We start from the raw sequence: 22,500 nt of genomic DNA on the forward strand, positions 1-22,500 counted from the left end.
TTATAAATAAAAGATCTAAAGTGTGAATTACATATGTAATTCTCGGCTCTATAATTTGTATAGTGGAATATTTACTTGAGGACATTTTGTGAATTAATTTCCTTGAACAGGTGTGCACCACTTTTATGTCGCATTAAAATATTAAAATCTATATAAATAAAACAGCAGATGTACGTGTGTCTGTCTGTTCTTCTAATCCTACCAACACTTTGCAGCTCATGAAACCCCTATAAAACGAATCTAGAAACATATTAATAAAAAATACCTCACTTTAGCTGTGTCACATTGTAACCTGTGCCTCCCAATCATGGAAGCCTTACTCATTCATATAAACAAACCGACCATCAATATGAGAGGGGAGGGCACGCTTTAGTGGTTTTAATGATTTTAATCGACTTTTTTTTATGCAATTTTTTAAAAATTCATCACTTGCTTGAAGACGACTCATGAAAGTCGAAAACGTTTGTGACCATAGCAAATTTATTTTTACGCTCGAACAGAATGTTTGAACATTGACCCGTCAAATAGGAAAAAAATAGATCGCAAGAGAAATAATCAGGAATTATCCCTGCTGTTCAACGAAACATTCATAAGAGCAAAACTGCTGCCCAAATATAATAATATCTAAAACAGGAGATGTATGTATGCGTCTGTCTGTGTATAAATATTTAATCCATAAACTCTTAAACTACTGATCACATAACACTGCAATTAACAGAAACTAGTAATCACACATCAAGGATGGTTTATAAATGAAGTAAAATCTTTGTTTGGATGGATGAATAATGCGTACAGAAAGATATCAGCAAGTTGAAATGCAGAATATTCATTTCAACTTGCTGACATATTTCTATTAGTTTTGCGCATGCGTAAAACTAATAATCACGTTCACACACCGGCTTACGCGGGATCACCGAAGTTAAGTATTTTTAAAACTTTCTTATCTGTCTGTCGACAACTCAAGCAGTAGGGATATGTGGCTGGAGTGCTAAATGCTTTGGTTTCGATTCTAGCTGATGGCATCCAAGTCATTTATTTAAAACTTTTGAAATCAATATAATCTCTACTATTATATGAAAGTCACTGTGTGTGTGTGTGTGTTTGTATGTGTGTGTGTGTTTGTATGCGTGTGTTTGTTTGTTTGTTTGTTTGTGTTTGTTTGTTCGTGTTTGTTTGTTTGTTTGTGTTTGTTTGTTTGTGTTTGTTTGTTTGTTTGTTTGTGTGTGTGTGTTTGTGTTTGTTTGCGTTTGTTTGTGTGCGTGTTTGTGTGCGTGTTTGTGTGTGTGTGTGTTTGTGTGTGTTTGTTTGTTTGTTTGTGTGTGTGTGTGTTTGTGTGTGCGTGTTTGTGTGTTTGTGTTTGTTTGTTTGTTTGTGTGCGTGTGTGTGTGTTTGTGTTTGTTTGTTTGTGTGCGTGTTTGTGTGTGTGTGTGTTTGTATTTGTTTGTGTGTGTGTTTGTGTGTGTTTGTTTGTGTGTGTTTGTGTTTGTTTGTTTGTTTGTGTTTGTTTGTGTTTGTGTGTGTGTGTGTGTTTGTATGTGTGTTTTTGTGTTTGTTTGTTTGTGTGCGTGTGTTTGTGTGTGTTTGTGTTTGTTTGTTTGTTTGTTTGTGTGTGTTTGTGTGTGTGTGTTTGTTTGTTTGTTTGTTTGTGTGCGTGTTTGTGTGTGTGTTTGTGTGTGTGTGGTTGTGTTTGTTTGTTTGTTTGTGTGTGTGTGTTTGTGTGTGTTTGTATTTGTCTGTGTGTGTTTGTATGTGTGTGTGTTTGTGTGTGTGTTCCTTCCTCATGAGTTCTGAAACGGCTGAGCCTATCTTTTGCAAAGTTCACCTAAAGCTAATTTATATGTCTGGCAGTGTTCTTAGATATGTTTTCTTTAGAAATGCATTCGATAAGTATCGAAAACTGAAAAAAAAATCCGATCCTAATAATAGTCTTTCTTTATAGATAAAAAATGAATAATTTTTACGGGGGGGGGGGGGTATATTTTACGTTACTCCAGTAAGGGAGATAATAAAATCTCATCAAATCATCTTTAAAAAAAAAAAGCAGGATTATTGACATCTGGAGATATAGCTCAGTGGTAGACCGTTCGACTACAGATCGAATGTACCTCACCATTTTATTTTAATTTTTTGTTATTAATTTCTTATCTTATTATGATAAAAGAAGAGGTACCATTTAAAATCGCTGCAAATTATTTCTTTGTTTGTATATTTTAAAACTAAACATTAATCAGAAGTGACCTCCTCAGAGCATTCATCGCCAAGCCCAAATAATCAGCTGACGTGATCTTGTAAACACACACAGAGGGAATTTGATGAACGACGTTATCATTATTATTTTTAAATTTCTTTTGCGAATTAGTCCATCGGGCAAATTATTTCTCATAATATATATTATTCAACGAAGAATTGATTCTATAATAATACATACGTAATCTGCAGAAATTAAAATATCATGTTTAAGCGTATTTCACAACTAGCAAGATCGAACCCTATTATTCGTATAATATAATTACGTTTCTGAATTTTTGAGATGAGGACTGATTATTCATATTATTTGGATTCTTTGGACTACTGTTCTCATCTTGTGTGCTATTTTCACGTTTTCATGTACCTTGTTGAACTCGGGAATCTGTCCGTCGAACTCTAGAATCTGCATGGAATTTCAAATAGAACCCTTTATTTAATCCACAGAGAGTAGCATGCTCTTGTCCTGTCAGCCATGACTGGGCAGACATACTACGCAATTCGCAATTGTATTTTGAGTATCACTCGCATTGAGGATTGAACCTTCAACCTCCAGAAGAGTGTAACTTTACACATGAATTTTATTAAGTCCTTTACCGCTACAAGGAAATAGTGCATCATGGGATATTCTAAATTCTGTGCAGATTCCCAAGTTCGACAAGATACACAGGAAGAAGGTTGGAAGTTACATCAGCCGAAACGTTGTGAGAATAACACTCAAGATGAGAACAGTAGTCCGAAGATTCCAAATAATACGAATACTAAACCTTATGTCTAGAATCATTATTCCAATTTTTATCAAAATCCATCCACTATCTTAATTCTAGAAAATCACCCGATCTCCCCTACTTTGTTCTTTAGTCCTCACATTCTGCGTGGAGTTTTTCTGACAAAGGGGGGGAATTGCTGTTTTCTGGGTCAGAATCTATCCATACAGCACTTATTAATAGTTAATTTTTTTTTTTTTTTTTTACCTAAAAGTGGTGTTTTAGCTTCTTGCATTTAGTGGCCTTGTTTGAAGCAATCCCATCTCAAAAAAAAAAAAAAAAAAAATGTATAAAATTTTAGGCGTAAGCTTAAGCTTTGAAATTCAGGGAATCTTGCTTAATTGTTATCAAATGACTATGGACCAAAGTTAATGCAAATCTGAAATATTTGAATTTTCAAATGGGATTATATTATGCCCCATTAAAATCCTTTAAAATATCTGTATTATCTGGATTCTTTGAAAATGACACTCAAGATGAGAACAGTAGTCCGATGAATCCAAATAATACGAATAACCAATCCTCATCTCAAAAATTCAGAAACTTAAAATCCTTTAAAATATTGAAATTGGAAGAATATTTATCAATTGATATCTAAGAAGGGAAATAACTCGTAAAAAGCAGAGTTACTTCCGTTTAATAAGTCGTTTGTAAATACAATACATGATAACTTAAAAAAAATGTTGATAACATTAAATCATATAAATGTCCATTTAATCTCAAATGATTTATCTTTTTTTTTAATTTGAGATATTATACATTCAGGCTTACAACAATTAAAAAAAATAGCAACTTTGCGGGTGTTTGTTGTGCAGTTTTCAAGTTTTAGCTAAATATATTTGCCCTTTAAATAATAGATGGCTTTAAAATACATAAAAGTAATTGAAATTTGGGGAATATTTATTAGTCGATACAGAATACGCATTATTAAAATTCTTACAAAAATCAGGTATTTGAATTTTCATGAAGGACTTCCACTTCCTTTGCATAAAACTAAATTAAACTAAATATAGCCCACACTTTTATGGAAAGTGCTTGTCTGGGCTTCGATCTATGATCCTCCCTTGTCAAACTTTCACAAAAACACTCAACTAGCTATAACCACTATCAACAAGTTCCCCCACTCTGTATCTATGCCTAAATCTAAATGTAGATTACATGAACAAAGTTTCTTTCCTAGAACTACTTACATGTGGAACTCTGTTCCATTGGACTGCTTCCCATCCGATTACAATATTGTAGCCTTCAAGTCTAATGTAAACAAATTCTTGTTGAGCCGTCTCCTTCATTAATCCAAATTCTATCTAATCTACACCATTAGCGATTACTACACTACCACCTTACATTCATTAACTTTTATCCTCGAGTGGCCTTCGGGTCTTGATAAGTGGTGACTCCCTTGTAAAAACAAAAAAACATTACCTAAAACCCTGAAAGCAATGAAGAAAATACATCTACCTTTCTCTGTCTAGTGGACGCTCACCCATCGGCATTTTTTTTTTTTTTTTTTTTTGCATGGAAGTCACCACTTATCAAGGCCCAGAAGCCACTCAGAGATAAGGGTTATTGCGTATACAGTAATCAATGGGACAATATCGTAGTAATCGCTAGTAATGGAGATCTGATAAAGTGTCTTATTTAAGGGAGCGGTTTATCAGGAATTTGTTTATGTTGGACTTGAAGACATCCAGGTTGAAGTCAGGTGGGAAACAGGCAAACGGAAGAGAGTTCCACAGGCGTGCAGTTCTAAGAAAGAAGCTTTGTTCATGGAATCTACGTTTTGATTTAGGCACAGATAAAGAGTGGGGAAAATTACTGACAGTAGTTTCAGCTAGATGGGTGTTTTTCGCGAAAGATTGCCGAGGGGGACCAGAGATTGGAGATCAGACGAGCACTTTCCATGGAAATAAATGTTATTCTCACAACGTCCAATTTGTATGAATATTTGAACTGGATTTTTTATTTACTCCACCGAAAGCAGATTGTTCTTGCTGTCAACCATGACTGGTTAGAAGTTTTAAGTAATCTTTGAGTTCAGTTCTCAGTATCGCCTGTAACGAAGATTGAACCTTCATCCTCCAAATTACTGTCACTTAGAACTTTTATTTTTTTTACCTTTATAATTTCAAATTTTAATGGCTGGAGCAAGAGTAAGTGGAGCAATATAGGGAAAGATGTGGCATGAGCTACCATCAGTTTCTTTCGATATAGTCACCAATGAAGAAAATAAAAAAAATTGCCCATTACTATAGGATATCCATTTATTTTATTTTTATTTATTTATTTTTCTCTGAGTATATTTATTTTTAGTCACGAGCAAGCGACTCTATAAGTCACTCCGTCAGTCCGTCGGTAACACTTTTGTGCTTGGCCTTTTTGGTTAAGATCAAAGATCTGTTGTTAATAGATCCTGTTCTTAGCTTTTTAAGCTTTTCTTGGCCTTTTGGCCAAGGTCAAAGTGTAGTATCTGTCCGACAGATACTGCAAGCAAAGACCATATCTGGGGGCAACCCCACATATAAGACTTTGGTCAATGTAGGGGGCAACCCTTCATACCAATTGTCACTATCCAGCTCCTCTACTCCCCGGGGTGTTGGTCCCCATTTCTCTTTCACTCCTCACATTAAAAATCGGCCTTGTGCCTAATTTGCTCAGTGGGGGAGCAAGAACCCCCAAACCGCTTCGGCGGCACGGGGGTGCAAAGATCAAAGTGTAGTATCTGTTCCGACAGATACTGCAAGCTAAGACTAGCAAAGACCAGCTATGACTAGCAAAGACCATATGTGGGGGTAACCCCACATATCTGACCTTGGTCACTGAAGGGGCAACCCTTCATACCAACAGTTTCTAATCCAGCCCCCACTTCCCTCCTCTGGGGAGCTGGATCCCCTTTTTCCCTCCTCCTTCCCCCTATCTCCACATTAAAAACGGCCTCCTGCCTAATTTGCTCAGTGGGGAAGCAAATAAATATTCCCTTTTCTTGGCCTTTTAGCCAAGATCAAAGTGTAGTATCTGTTCTTACTACATGCTGCACTTATTGTGATATAAAGTAGGGGATCACTTTTCTGTATTAATTTAATGTAAAATGATCACCCACTTTAGAACCAGTCAGTCTCAAAGCCATTCAAGTCATTCTCCAGATCATTCAAGTTGTTTTTTAAGGATTCCAGTCATTTTTTAAGCATTCAAGTCATCCTTAAGGTCATTCAATTCATCCTTAAGTTCATTAAAATCATTCTAAGCCATTTACTTTTTATTTATTTAAGTCATTTCAGCCCATTTTTTGGTCATTTTAGTTTATCTTTAAGAATTTCATGTCAATCCTACATTCACGCATTCATTACACGAGAGCACGTGACTAATGGCTATCGGCCTTGTTTATTCAAAACTGACTCTTTTTCTTATTCACGTGATGTGTTTCTACTGCCGTATTTTACCCTATTTTTTACCTCCCCTTTTTTTTACTTCCCTTTTCACCCTTTCACCTTTTTACTTCCACTTTTTATCCTCCTTTGTACCTCCCCTGTTTTGCCTTCCTGTTTACTTCCCCTTTTTTAATTCCCTCTTTACCTTCCCTTTTTTGACTTCCTGTTTACCTCCCATTTTTTGCCTCTTTTGGTACCTCCCCTTTTTATCCTCCCTGTTTACCTCCCATTTTTTCCTCCCTTTGTACCTCCCCTTTTTTTCCTCACTGCTTACCTCCCCTTTTTTTCCTTCCTGTTTACCTCGCCTTTTTTGCTATTTACCTTTCATTTTTTGCCTCCCTTTTTACACTCCCTTTTTCGCCTCCCAATTTACCTACCCTTGTTTGCTTATGACCTTCCATTTTTTGCCTCCCTTTTTACCTCCCCTTTTTTCGCCTCCCTTTTTACATTCCTTTTTAGCCTCCCTGTTATCTCCCCTTTTTTGTCTCCCTGTTTACCTCCCCTTTTTAGCCTCCCTGTTTACCTCCCCTTTTTAGCCTCCCTGTTTACCTCTCCTTTTTTGCCTCCTTTTTTACCTTTCCCTTTTTATCCTCCCTTTTTACTTTTTATTTCTGTTTTTTCTATATCATCATCATCATCATCATCTTTTTTCTTTCTTTTTTCTTTTTTTTCCGCCTACCCCTTTTCCGACCGTTCTTCCTTTTTTTCTTCTTCTTCTAACCTTTTCGTTGTTTCTATTCTCTTTCATCATTCTTTTCTTTCCTTTCTTTTGTTTTCTTTACGTTTTTATTCTTTTCTTTCTTCTTTCTCGTCACCCTTTTCGTTCTTCTTGTTCTTCATCTTTTTCTCTTTCTTTTCTTACACATCATCTTTTTTTCTTTCTCCATTATATGTTTCCTCTCTCTCTCTCTTTCCCTTTTCCTCTTTTTCTCCTTCTACCTCCACTTTCCTTTCTCTCATTTCCATCCTCTCTTTACTCGTTTTCTTTCCTTCTTCTTTGTACTTCGAATCTATAACTATTGCCCAGAAACTAAATGGTAACTTAACTAATCATACGTTTTCACTGCACACTAATTAATGCCAGAAGCTCTCAAACTGTGAGGTGATTGCTTTCATAATTTCCAACTTGGTCGTAATCTTGCAATTTAAGCAATTTGTAAAATTCTTGTACACAGCAATTCCTGCTTTCCAGACTGATGCAATAAACGTTCCCACCAATGCTACATAGTCCACCCCCCCCCTCACTGAATCAAATCTTCAATATATTTAAAAAAAAAAAAAAAAGATCAATGTTCGGTTGAGTATTATAAAAATCGAGCTGTTAACGGTTAAAACATTCAAATAAGGTTCAATAATTCAAAAAAGTTTATATTGAACAACCTACAAATATGCGAGCTGATTCGACTGCGAGACTGGCACACGGATCTAACATACAACATCCGGTATCGACACAAACACAGAATGTAACAATATTCGAAAACTATCTATGTTTCCCCACCCTCTGACGATATTTTTTCCTCACCCTCTGAAGATATTTTTTCCCCACCCTCTGACGATATTTTTTCGGAAATATTTGGGAAACTCATGACTCTACCATCTTATGCGACGCACTATATTCAGAAATAAATATGCATCGACTATTTCCCTGACTATGTTGTTATAACCCCCAAACACAACCCTTTCACATTTCAAACAATGCTTCAAGCAAACTACAAAATCCTTATGATATTTATATTAATTTTGATTCAATGTTTTTGCAATTATCAACGGTCGAAGAGGCAAATGCATTGGTTACGGCGGAGGCAGTAGTGATCGAAGACTCCAAGTTTGTGAAGTTTTGTGTTTACTGTATAACCTTTTTACGCAAATATTATGCAAGTATAAATCATGTAGAATATCTGCATGAATATAATTACACGTAATAGTTAACTAAAGATGATCATCCCATGAGAAAACGAAAAAATTAATAGGGAATTAATTAAAATGAATGTTTAAAAGAATATGCAAATTAGCTAGATCTTTTGCAGATGAATTCAATTCCATGACCCATATATAACAAAATTGTATTTTCTTTGTAAAGAAATAAATGAGATGATCCATTTATTGAAAATCCATGGATTAAGGAAAAACTTGAAATTTTTGTATTCATTATCGAAGAATAATTTTTTTAATTTACAGGATTTACTTTTAAATTTTCATATATATATATATTACTAATCGCTCGTGAATTATTAAGGTCTGGATGCAATTCGAGGTTAAAAAAATATTGATGATAAATAGAATTGCTTGCAGGGGTCCACAAGTGAAATTAGGTTGGGAATCTTAGTTCAAAGATTAAAGCCTTAGTTTCGCTGTTTAAACAAGTTTTATATTTATATATATATACAAGCGACGTTGAGCCTGGCTAGTACCAGATGGGTAACTATTTGGGAATTCTAGGCGCTGTATGTAATTCTAGGGAATTCTAGGTGCTTTTCACTTATCTCTGCTTGGTTTCCAGTCCTCCTGAAGTTCCACTTGCTACTGGTATTCAACAATGTCGACTCAAGAGAGGTGTGGTTGGAGATTGTGCAACTCTTGCCACAAAAATTTCACATACAGGCATCCTTACAGTGCGTATCCATGGTCTGTCAAGACTGCAGGAAACCATATATATATATATGGAAATACTGTTGCCATATCTGGGTTGGAGCGGCCAAAAACAGCTTATCATGCCTTGACAGAGTACAAAATAGACTTCGTGGCTTAGTAGGGGATGCCCTTTTCTCTACTCTGCAACCTCTCTCCAACAAAAGAGACGTTGCGAGCCTATCCTTGTTTTATCGTTAATTTCATGGCAGGTGCTCGTCTGAACTCCAATCTCTGGTCCCCCCTCGCCAATCTTTCATGAAAAACACCCGTCTAGCTGAATCCACTGTGAAAAATTTCCCCCACTCTATATCTGTGCCTAAATCAAAACGCGGATTCCATGAACAAAGCTTTCTTCTTAGAACTGCACGCCTGTGGAACTCTGTTCCGTCTGCCTGCTTCCCTCCGGACTACAACTTGGATGTGTTCAAGTCTAATGTTAACAAATTCCTAATGAACCACCCCCTTAAGTAAACACTTCATCAAATCTCCACACTAACGTAATGTACTTGCAATAACCCTTATCCCTGAGTAGCTTCCGGGCCTTGATAAGTGGTGATCACTGTGTAAAAATATATATATATATATATACATATATATATATATATATATACATATATATATATATATATATATATATATATATATATATATATATATATATATAATCATTAGCTATCATTCCAAAAACCAAAAGATGGAATTAATTCACACTCATAATTGTTTAATGGAGATGCTTGAATTTTCATCAGATTATGTCTTATGTGTGTTTCATTGCATAGCAAAAGATTCCTAAACAACTCTTCAGATACAAATACATATTCACAAAAGAAAAAACTGCTAAAATTTTATTATATAGAATTAGATTGTATGGAATATATTATATGGGGAGAGTGCTGGCACTTTTCATCATTGTCTGACTATATTAGGGGGCGAATTACAGAGAGGGGGGGCAGTAAAAACATATAAAATAATACTGCATCAGTGAAAAAATACATATGGATTATCCTGATTCAATTCCGGGCAACGTCGGGTCTTCGAGCTTGTAAAATAAAAAAAAAATCCAATGTACATTTATCAAGTTAATTTGATCAGAGTGTAGTATATGTTCTTATGCTACACACAACTTAATTTGTTCTTAGTCAATGGAGGGGGATTCCCTTCTATACTAAAGTAATTTTATTTTTGCCTTTTTCCAGAGTGCCCCCCCCCCCCCTTTTTTTTTTGGAGCTGGTTTTCCTCCTCCACATTAAAAGCAACCTTGTGTCACATATTGCTTTCGTAGCGAAGCTAATAATTTTTTGAATAGCTGTGTGCTTAATTTATTCATAATGTATTTTTTTTATATTTTGTGCAAAGAAATATTTCAAAGTTACTTATAGGCGAGATACACACAGAGACTCATAGATCATGTTGGATGATTTCATTAATACAGGAATTATTATTTTCAGATTTATTACGGTGCCCAAATTCCTTTCGGAAATTTCATATTTGAAATTCCTGAATTTATTGGTCCGAAAGGCATGGCATATTTCTGGTCTCATTAGATATTTGGGGCGTGTCATTCTCCCATTATAAATGAACGGGTCGTAAGTTGAGCCGATATATATATATATATATATATATATATATATATATATATATATATATATATATATATATATATATATATTCCGTTTTCTTGTTTAACCTTTATACATAATGAAGTTGACTTTGAAATGGAACCCACTTTCTGGCTTGTTCGTTGCAAACAACGTCGGCCATCTTCCTAAAGTGCAGTGTTAATATATATATATATATATATATATATATATATATATATATATATATATATATATATATATATATATATATGCTGGTCTGTGCCGCGCGTGTGTGTCAAGCAACTCACTAATTGCTCGATGATTGGGCTTCTGATGTGGCCAGGACTCTTATGTTGCTCATAGCAACAGTGTCACCAGACGGAGCCACATGTGGAGGACACATGACATATTCTAGTTGAGCAATCAAATAAAAGGATCAATTTCTTTCCTCTTTACTCATTTGCCTTCCTGTTCCGTTCTCTCTCTCTCTCTCTCTCTCTCTCTCTCTCTCTATATATATATATATATATATATATATATATATATATATATATATATATATATATAGTAGCGTCTTTTAAGTTTAAACCGTTAAAAAACACGTATATACGAATTTACACATAATTAATATTTAATTATAAACCCCTCTCTTTTTTTAATACACTCCTACTACTTTAAACTCCAACGTCCTCTCCCCACCACTCCGCCTTCTTTTCTAACTCCCCTTTATCTACGATTTTTCCATTCTTATTTGACTTTATAACTTAGTCCATCTATGAATTCTGATGATGCTAGTTGGATTTTTCCTCTCTTTGAGGATTTTCCTCTAGCTGAAACAATTTGTAAACTCATTCTGGACTCACAGTAATAAATTTCCTATATACTGCTCTGACTACACATTGAGCACTCTAGTCCGGTTTTTTCACCACTGGTAAATATATATATATATATATATATATATATATATATATATATATATATATATATATATATATATATTCTATAATATAAAGCTGAACGTCTGTGTGTGTGTCTGGTCACGAATAGACTCCTGTATGGTTTAAACTGATCACATATAATGATAGAAGATGTATCGAGACACAGGAATGGGTATGTTTGATCTGGCGTAATGATGATTCATTAAAATTGTGGGGTCTGCGTACGCGCCTGGTCCACAAAATATGGAAATAAAAAAAAAAAAAACGTTTACAAGTGTTTTTGATATAGATGTACATAATAATACTTTGATAAGTATGTTTTAACTTAAATAGGGATGGTATAATAAAATTGTGGGGTCTGCGTTCGCGCCTGGCCTCCATAGAATGAAAATAGACACAAACTTTAATAAAGACTTTTCATATCTATCTGCGTAAGTATATTTTGATAATAATATTTCAGTTCGAAGAAATATGGTATAATAAAATTATGGGGTGACCTCCATAGAATGGAAATATGTCACAAAGTTTAACAAGGTTTTTTAATATAGATCCACAGAATATTATGATAAGTGTTTCAGTGTGAACAGGTATGGTATAATAAATTATGGGGTTTATCTATTTTATTTTTACTTTCATCATATTTTGCTTTGGTTTTGATAGCCCCAAATTCGAAGCTATCTGTTTACAACCCTTCCTTTTCATAACCTATCATACTTTCATAAATCAGAGTCCATTTTCTGTAAGCTGTTTTTGAACTCCGTCAACGACGGATACTTTTGCTAGTATATATATATATATATATATATATATATATATATATATATATATAAAAATTCTCAATTTTTAAATATTGCTCTTTCTGTCTCGTTTCTATTTATTTCTCTTCTGTCTTTTCATCAAATAACTCTCTTTTCTTTAACCCCCCCCCTTCTCTATCTCTCTCTCTCACACACACACACACACACACACACACACACACACACACACACACATATAATTATATTAGCAAGCTGCCCGGTGTTGTGCGGAGGAGTGTTATTTTCATTGTTGACTTCCTCCTATGTTAAGTCACGTATGAAGTTATAGCATATATATATATATATATATATATATATATATATATATATATATATGTTATGACGTCATTATCAATGAAATAGACAGCAATACACATTTATTTTAATACACACACATATATCATATATAACTATATATACTAGCACAAAGCGCAAGTATCTTTGCTAGTATATATATATATATATATATATATATATATATATATATATATATAGACTTTGCTGTACGCTCACATGTATTGTATAAGGGCAACTATTTCTTAAGGTGTTAAAAAAATTTTTAACTACGTCCTGAAGTGACTAAAATCCAACTATAAACTTTAAACAAACTTATATTGTTACACATAAAAATTTAAATAATTACAAAGAATCACAATGGTTGACATTGATTTAGTATCACAAATACATTTTGTTCAAAAATATACCAAAGATATCCCACCTTTATGTGCACCATCCCTAGGTGAGGGAGTTTATGAAGAGCCACACCAAATATGATCTTAACCTTTGATCTTGAATAATGGTGTCCACTATCCTCAGGTTGGTGATTATCATGCCAGGTTTGGTCCAGTGGTGTGGGCTGTAGGAGAGTATATATATATAGGCTATGACCTTGATCTTTGATCTTTACTTTGGAAAATGACGTACATCATCCCTAGTAGGTCATGATCGGTCAAGTGGTGTGTGTTGTGGGAGAGTTGTGCACACAGACACACACACGAACGCTGCTTTGTATATAGACTCTTCTCCTCTTCTTCTTTATTATGGCATGTTTATGCCGTAGATGAACTCATGTTTAGGGTTCTCCATAGGCTTCGGTCCATTGTTGGTCCGATTCCTCCGAAGACATCACATGATTTTCAATTTGGTTGCTTTTTTTTATTTATTTATTTTTTTTTTACGAGGTGGTCACCACTTATCAAGGCCCGGAAGCCACTCAGGGATAAGGGTTATTGTAAGTACAGTACGTTAGTGTGGATATTTAAAGTGTCTGCTTAAGGGGGCGGTTCATCAGGAATTTGTTTACATTGGACTTGAAGACATCCAAGTTGTAGTCAGGAGGGAAGCAGGCAGACGCAACAGGGTTCCACAGGCGTGCAGTTCTAAGAAAGAAGCTTTGTTCATGAAATCTACGTTTTGATTTAGGCATAGATAAAGAGTGGGGAAAGTTTTTGACAGTGAATTCAGCTAGACGGGTGTTTTTTGTAAAATATTGGCGAGGGGGGACCAGAGATTGGAGTTCAGACGAGCACCTGCCATGGAAATAACGATAAAACAAAGATGCTATTATCTTCCCCAGTGCAGCGGTATTTGACTCACCTATTCGCTGTTCCTTAAATCATCTACATAGTTGCAGTCGAATAATGTAACTCTTAATACCATAGAACTGTTGATCTGCTTGAAATTTATCCAACGTCCTGCGACGTCATCTCTCCCAGTTAATTAATGCGCCTCCAGATACCAACCTGGAAATTTCTTACCGACTCGGCGTGGTACATACAGCGCCTAGTCTTTCCAAATGGTTACCTATCTGGTACTGACCAGGCTTATCATTGCTTAACTTCGGTGATACGGCGGCAACTGGTGTGTCAACATGATTGTGCTTTATATATATATATATATATATAGTAATTTATCAAATATATATGGCGATTAAGCTACACTGAATATTCCGCATTTCATCCATTCTAGGACTCCTCAGGCTTGACTGAAGAGTCCTAGAGTTGATGAAACGCAGAATATTCAGTGTAGCTTAATCGCCATATATATTTGATAAATTACTAACTAGCTCTACCTACGTATTGAGCACTTTTGAAGTAAATACTTAAAGTTTATGCATAAGTCTATACTTTCGTATATTAATTTTATGTGAGTAAATTAAGTAGTTATATATATATATATATATATATATATATATATATATATATACACATATATAAAGTACCTCACTTCCAATGGAATCTTTTATCTATTCCCCCCCCCCCAAAAAAAAATGAAAAAATGGTTGCATCATTCTACTGTTCAAGAATATGTTCTACGATGGAGTACTGTTAGCACATCTAGGAAAGAGCTGCTCAGAGCAATTTTTTCCTGCTTTAACACAGTACAAAATTGTCTTCGAAATCTAGTGGGCAATGTCCTTTTCGCCTGTCATTCGCAACAAACACTCGTATACCTGCAACAATAACCCTTATCCCTGAGTGGCTTCCGGGCCTTGATAAGTGGTGACCACCTTGTAAAAAAAAACAAAAAAAAATCAGCTGTCAACAATTTCTCTTACTCTCTATCAGTACTTAAAACTAAACAAAAATTCCCATAGGCAAAGCTTATTTCCTAGAACTGTCCGTCCATGGAACACAGTATCGCCGGACTGCTTTCCCGCTCATTATAGCATGGTCCTGTTCAAGTCTAATTTAAATAAGTTCTTGTTGAGTTGTCTTCTTAAATAATTACACACTACCCACGTTCCACCATTACTGATCATCACAGTGTTGTCTCACAGTATACCCAACACTCATTAACTCTTATCTTTGAAGTTAAGCAACGTTGAGCCTGGCCAGTACCAGATGGGTGACTATTTGGGAAGGCTAGGTTCTGTATGTACCACACTGAGTTGTAGAAATTTCCAGGTTGGTATCTGGGGATGCGTTAATTCACTGGGAGAGATGAACACCCCGGTCTTTGTTCAGACATGCATCTCGTCAAAAACGGGCACCTGTTTTTTTTTGTTTTTTTTCACACTTTACTATTTTCCAACTTCGTTTTATTTTTTTAACAACCGACGATTTTTCTTTTTATTTACCCAAAACCACACACACTTCCAAACACCCGGGCAACGCTGGGTACCCCTCGCTAGTCTAAAAATAAAAGGGAAATGAAGATATTCTTAGTTGATAAATATTTATTAAAAAAAAATCAAATTACACATATGCAAAAGTATTTAACACATTTATTAATATTTAATTGCATATCCTCTGTTCTGCCTTACAACCTTTGAACGCTTTCCATAACTGTCTACTAATTTCTTACAAGCACTTGCTGGTAGTTTCAGCTATTCTTCTTCGCAAACTTCCATCAATTCCTTGATATTCTTGCATGCACCCTTAACTTTAATTTTTTCCACAGATTTCCGATTGGATTTAGGTTGGGTTACTGGCTCTGCCATTGTAGAACACTAATCCCATTATCCTTAAACCGTTTCATAGTTATTTTAACCTTGTGTTTGGGATTATTGTCTTGCTGGAAGATAAAGTCACTGCCCAATCCTAAATCTGCAGTTGAACAGATATGCTGATAAAATCTTTCTCTGTTTTGCTGTATTTATTTTCCTTTCTATTCCTCCAACTCCATTTGGTCCTGCATATGACCTTAAACTATATCCAGTGGTGAGGCCCCAGCTTGAGGGCTTTGGGGAGTGTGGAGCCACCCTTTAATTGCCATTGCTCCCAGGTCCACTCTGACCCGGACTTGTAGTACCTGTTAGGGTCCCAACTATGGATTAACTAGAAACCGACTTAAAAAAAAAGCAACAAATATACTCTATTACAAAATCTTTTCTTCAGAATCACTAGATTCGGCATTAAATAACCTGAAAAGGATTGATATGCCGTAAAACAAAAACAACCAACTCCATTTGCAGAAAAACATCTCCAAATCATCACACTTCCACCTCCAAATTTTACAGTGTAAATGATATCAGATGCTTTAGATTTTGTGCTCTTTTACATATACAGATGCGCAGGTTTCTTCCAAAAAGTTCAACTTTTGTTTCATTTGACCAAATAATTTTGTTCCAGAAATCACTCGATATCACGTTGATATTTATAAACAAATTTCAAACGATCTTTCACTTGTCTAGAACTCTTTAAGTCTTTCTTGGTGTTCAATAATACATTCCTGTACAATGCAATGATCTCTTGATTGTGTCCTTGCTTACTTCAATACCCGCTTTCTGCAAATCCTTCTAAATTTCTAAACGAGTCAGAAATGGTTATTTCTTCACGTTACGAGCAATGTAACGAGCAGTAATACCATTTAATTTACGTGACCGACCACTTCTTAGAAGATTTTTAGTATTAGCGTCCATTGTTTTCCACTTTCTCACGACAGCCCCAACTGTGCTCACCACCAAATTCAGTTCTGATGCTATTTTCCTGTACCCCTTTCCATCTTTATGCCTTGCTATAATTTCCTGGTGCATATCATTAGTGAATTCCTTTGTTTTAACCATTTTAAAAACAGTAATGAAAGAGGCAACCTGCGCGGTGTCTGACAGATGTTATCAACGACTTGTAAGGGGCTGAAACCCGGCGGTGCCTTTTGATTGGTTGTAGCAAGATAAAATGACTGCTTAAGAATGAAATTTAACAGTGTGTCAAATACTTTCGCATTTTTTTTTTTTTTTTTTTTTTTACACAGTGATCACCACTTATCAAGGCCCGGAAGCCACTCAGGGATAAGGGTTATTGTAAGTACATTACGTTAGTGTGGAGATTTGATGGAGTGTTTACTTAAGGGGGCGGTTCATTAGGAATTTGTTAACATTAGACTTGAAGACATCCAAGTTGTAGTCCGGAGGGAAGCAGGCAGACGGAACAGAGTTCTACAGGCGTGCAGTTCTAAGAAAGAAGCTTTGTTCATGGAATCCGCGTTTTGATTTAGGCACAGATATAGAGTGGGGGAAATTTTTCACAGTGGATTCAGCTAGACGGGTGTTTTTCGTGAAAGATTGGCGAGGGGGGACCAGGGATTGGAGTTCAGACGAGCACCTGCCATGAAAATAACGATAAAACAAGGATAGGCTCGCAACGTCTCTTCTGTGAGAGAGGGGTTGCAGGGTAGAGAAAAGGGCATCCCCCACTAAGCCACAAAGTCTATTTTGTACTCTGTCAAGGCATGATAGGCTGTTTTTTGGCAGCTCCTGCCCAGATATGGCAACAGTATTCCATCCTTGGACGTACTTGGCTTTTATATAGATAGAGAATTGCATCAGTAGTGAGATATCTTCTGGAGCGGTAGAAGGATCCCACCATCTTTCCAGCGACCTTGGCAACAGACTTGATGTATGTGTTCCATTTCAGATCAGGAGTAAAGGTCAAACCCAGAAGCTTGTCAAAACACGGGGCCTATGCATATGAGCAATTTGACTTTTTATCAATAAATATTTGTCAAATAAGTATGTATTTCTGTTTTATTTTTGATAGATATGTGGTCAAAAATAGAGTGTAAATTTCATTCAAATTAACTTGATATTTTTTGAGAAATCCGAAAAAAAACCAATGTACCAAATACTTTTGCTATCCACTATATATATCTATATATATATATATATATATCTATATATACAGGGTGTTTCAAAAGTCTTGGGAACATAACGATTTTTAATAACTCAAAAACTATTAGGAGTTGAAAAATGAAATAGGTACCGTTGGAAAGGTTAAAGTTTCAAGTTTTGTGGGGAATCTTCAAAGTTGCTCAATATGAGCAACATTCGTCACACGGCAGACATCTAGTCGATAGTCCATTTCCTGCCAAACGCATTCCAGCATCTTGACGTCAATGGTTCCCACAACTGCCGTTACTCGAGCCTTTAGTTCGTCAATATCTCTTGGAAGGGGCGGCACATAGACTTGTTGCTTGACAAAGCCCCAAAGGAAAAAGTCACACGGGGTAAGATCTGGAGACCTAGGAGGCCAGGGCATGAGAACGTCATCACCTCGCCCAGATCTCCCAATACATCTACCAGGCAGCCTTGTGTTAAGAAACTGCCTTACTCTAAGACTCCAGTGTGGTGGTGCACCATCTTGTTGAAAAATGAAGTCATCAGATTCTGCTTCTTCCAACTGAGCCATTAACTAGTCTTCCAGCATGTTGAGATAGGATTCACCAGTGATAGTTGCCTCTTCAAAGAAGAACGGTCCATAGACATCTTTCTTGGAAATTGCACAAAACACGTTCACTTTTGGTGAATCTCGCTCGTGCTCGAGAAGTTCATGAGGATTCTCAGTACCCCATATGCGAGTGTTATGCTTGTTAACTTTGCCATTCAGATGGAAGGTCGCCTCATCACTAAAAACAAGCCGGTCATCAAAGCCGTTATCTTCCAACTTCTCTTGCATTGCAATGCAAAAGTCACGGCGAAGTGGCTTATCAGTGTCCTTCAACTTTTGGACCAACTTAAACTTGTAAGGTACCATTTGCAGTTGTTTCCTTAAGACACGCCAGACAGTTGCTGGAGCAAGCTGAAGTTCCTTGCTGGCTCTTCTCACTGATTTACGGGGGCTCCGCTGAAAGGCTGTCCAAACTTTCTCAACTGCATCTTCTGAAGTTGAAGGGCGACCTGTTCGCTTACTTGGGCACAAACACCCATCTTTCACAAATTTAGCATGCCATCTGACAATGGATTTCCTTTCAGGGGCTTCTTTTTTAAATTTCCTGTGAAATGCACGCTGAACACATGTCCACGATTCAGTCTTTGCAAATTGGAGGACTCAAAATGCCTTGTCTTGTTTAGAGAACGCCATTACTGCACCTGGAAAGATAAGACGAAAATCATTAGTATGACCAAAATCTTGATTAAGCAAGCTTTAAAATGGCACCAGTTTCATTTTTCTACCTGGAATAGTTCCCAAGACTTTTGAAACACCCTGTATACACACACACACACACACACACACACACACAAGGTGCCTTCAATAAGTTTCCACATTCTTTTTTTTTGTATGGCCACTTTTATTAATAGGACACATCATCAGATGTATAGCAATAAAATTCAGATTTTTCAAGAGTCTACGACAATTTTAAATTCCTGTACAAAAATGTCTGGAAACTTATTTAAAGCACCTTGTGTGTATGTGTGTATGTATATATATATATATATATATATATATATATATATATATATATATATATATGTAGAGAGAGAGAGAGAGAGACAGACAGACAGATGATGTTTTTTGTTTTTCGACATTTTTTTTTTAAATGAATTATACAAAAGTACATTTTTACCTAAATGCGATTTGGGAATAATTTTCCCTTTGACCAATTTGGTACCCCCATATGGAGAGTGACATATGTTTTATTTTTAAAATATAATATACTTATAATCTATATATTTAAAATTTTATTTTAAAAATAATATATGTGTGTGTGTGTGTGTGTGTGTGTTTATATGTGTATATATAGATATATATACCTGTCTATGTGTACATAGTATAATCATAGATCACCGAAGTTAAGCAACGTTGAGCCTGGCTAGTACCAGATGAGTGACCATTTGGGAATTATAGGCGCTGTATGTGCTCTCTGCTTATCTCGGCATTATTTCCAGTCGTCTTAACCCTCCACTTTCCACTGGTATTTAAAAATACCAACTCAGGAGAGGTGTGGTTAGAGATTGCATAACTCTTATCACAAAAATTCCACACCCAGGCACCCTTACAGTGGGTATCGATACTCTGTCAAGACTGGATCTCGCTCTCTCTCTCTCTATCTATCTATCTATCTATATACATATATATATATATATATATATATATATATATATATATATATATATATATATATATATATATATATATACTAGAAGTTCAGCCCGGCTTTGGTTGGGCCCTATGTACTGTTCATAACTTTATGTGCATATGTATATATATATATTAAAAAGTTTGACTCATGTCCAGGTAACCTACATCTAAAATTTAAAGTGTTTAGACCAAAAATTAGTGGAGGAGTTTGGTAGAGACTGCAAAGGTCAACTCTTTCAACTTTGACCTCTTGGCAGCCAAATATTTGCCCAAAAACTGATTAAAAAGCTTGCTGCATGTCTGAATACACTTTATGTAAAATTTCAAATGTTTAGACCCAAAATTGGCTGAATAGTTTGCTAGAGACCGGAAAGGTAAAATCTTTTGAACTTTGACCTCTTGGTAGCAGAATTATTGTCCCAAAAACCGATTAAAAAACTTGCCGTTTGTCTAAATACACTTTATGTAAAATTTCAAATGTTTAGACCAAATATTGGCTGAGTAATTTGGTAGAGATCGCAGAGGTAAATTTTTTTAAAATTTGGACCCCTTAACATTTATTGTTTTTGGCTCAAATCAAATTAAAAAGTTTGATCCATGTCTAAGTAACCTACATCTAAAATTTCAAGTGTTTAAACCCATAATAGGCGGAGGAGTTTTGTAGAGTTTTCAAAGGTCAAATCGTTGAACTTCGACCCCTTGACAGCTAAATTTTTTGTCCGAAACCCAATTAAAAAGATTTTCCCAAATCTCAGTACACCTTATTTCAAATCTCGAGTCTGTAGACTGAAAATTGACTGAGTAGTTTGGTAGGGAAATGTACACACACAGAAAATTTGACTTTTATAGATATACTAGCATGGGTGACCGGCGTTGCCCGGGTATTTGGAGGTTTATGTTAAGCAAAAAAAAAAAAAAAAGACGGTCAATTTTTTTTAATTTGACCCCTATTATGACCCCTTAAAATGTATTGTTTTGGGGCTCAAATCAAGTTATTAAGTTAGATCCATGTCCAAGGAACCTATATCTAAAATTTCAAGTCTGTAGACCCAAAATTGTCGGAGGAGTTTGGTCGAGTTCTCAAAGGTCAAATCATTGAACTTTGACCCCTTAATCTGCAATTTTCTGGCCAAAAACCGATCACATCGATTTTCCCAAATCTCAGTACCCTGTATATCAAATTTCGAGTCTGTAGACTAAAAATTGACAGAGTTATTGCGTAGGGAAATGTACACACACAGACACTCACACAGACAGAAAGACACTTTCACTTTTATAGATATAGATATACTCTCCCCCTCTCTCCTCTGATTCACACCCCTTCTCTCTCTCTCGCTCTCTCTCAGAACTTCTATCCATTCACTCTGTCTGTCTCTCTTTTTCTCTTCATTCTGTATCGCATAATTCCTCTCCACCTTCTCTCTCTCTCTTCCTCTCTCACTCCTACTCTCTTTCTTTCAATCTTTTCCTTTCATCATTCTTTTCATTCTCTAATGCCTGTCTCTCCACAATGCCCCCCCCCCCTCTCCGCTTTCTTTCTTTTGACTCACCTCCTCTCTTTTTCATGATTTCTGTCTATCCGCTCTCTTTCTCTCTGTCCATTATTTCTTCCTCCCCTTCTTTCTTACCTCTCTCTTTCATAATTACTCCACATCTCCACTTTCTCTCTTTTATAATTTCTCTTCATCCTCACTTTCTCTCTCTCTCTCTCTCTCTCTCTCTCTCTCTCTCTCTCTCTCTCTGCCTGTCATTTTCTCCCCTATCTCATCTCCACTCTCTTTCTTCCACATAATTTCTCTTCATTGTCCCCCTTTCTCTGCTCGTCATTTCTCCCCTCTCTCTCTCTCAGTCCCACCATTTTCTCTCTCTTAATTCCCCCCCCTCTATCTAACCCTCTCTCCTCTATCTCTTCCCTCCTCTTTAGTCCATCATTTATGACACTCTTACTCTATCACTCTTTCTCTCAAAAAAAACAAAAAAAATCTTTTTCTTTCAACATTTCCTTGTTTTTTTTTTGTTTTTTTTTGGCTTTCTTAAGAGTTTTCTGCACCCCCTCCTCCTCATATCGTTCCCCTCCTCCCCTCTCTTGCATTTTGTAATCTTCCCATCACCTTTTCCATCATAATTCTTCCTTTTCTTCTATTTTACAGACTATTTCTTTTATCTTCATCTTTCTGCGAAGACAATTCATTCGTTTCATGTCAAAATTCTAGATAAAAAATAGAACGAATTTTTATTTTCTATTTTGAAATTCCAATCGTTTTGAAAATACCAAACTGACATGTAAAACGCTTATAAGTACATCTCTCCTCCTCCCCC

The 22,500-nt window shown here is 35.8% G+C and overlaps 1 protein-coding gene and 1 pseudogene across 1 annotated transcript in view; both read left to right on the plus strand.

Moving 5' to 3' along the window:
• LOC145287758 (N(6)-adenine-specific methyltransferase METTL4-like) overlaps positions 1 to 22,500 on the plus strand; it is a 769,319-nt gene that overhangs the window by 365,492 nt on the left and 381,327 nt on the right. The window lies entirely within an intron of this gene.
• On the plus strand, positions 5,984 to 6,109 carry LOC145288402 (U2 spliceosomal RNA; annotated as a pseudogene).

The sequence above is a fragment of the Euprymna scolopes genome, chromosome 11 (genome assembly GCF_053919585.1).
Source record: "Euprymna scolopes isolate OS-2025 chromosome 11, ASM5391958v1, whole genome shotgun sequence".
Lineage (NCBI taxonomy): Eukaryota > Metazoa > Mollusca > Cephalopoda > Sepiida > Sepiolidae > Euprymna > Euprymna scolopes.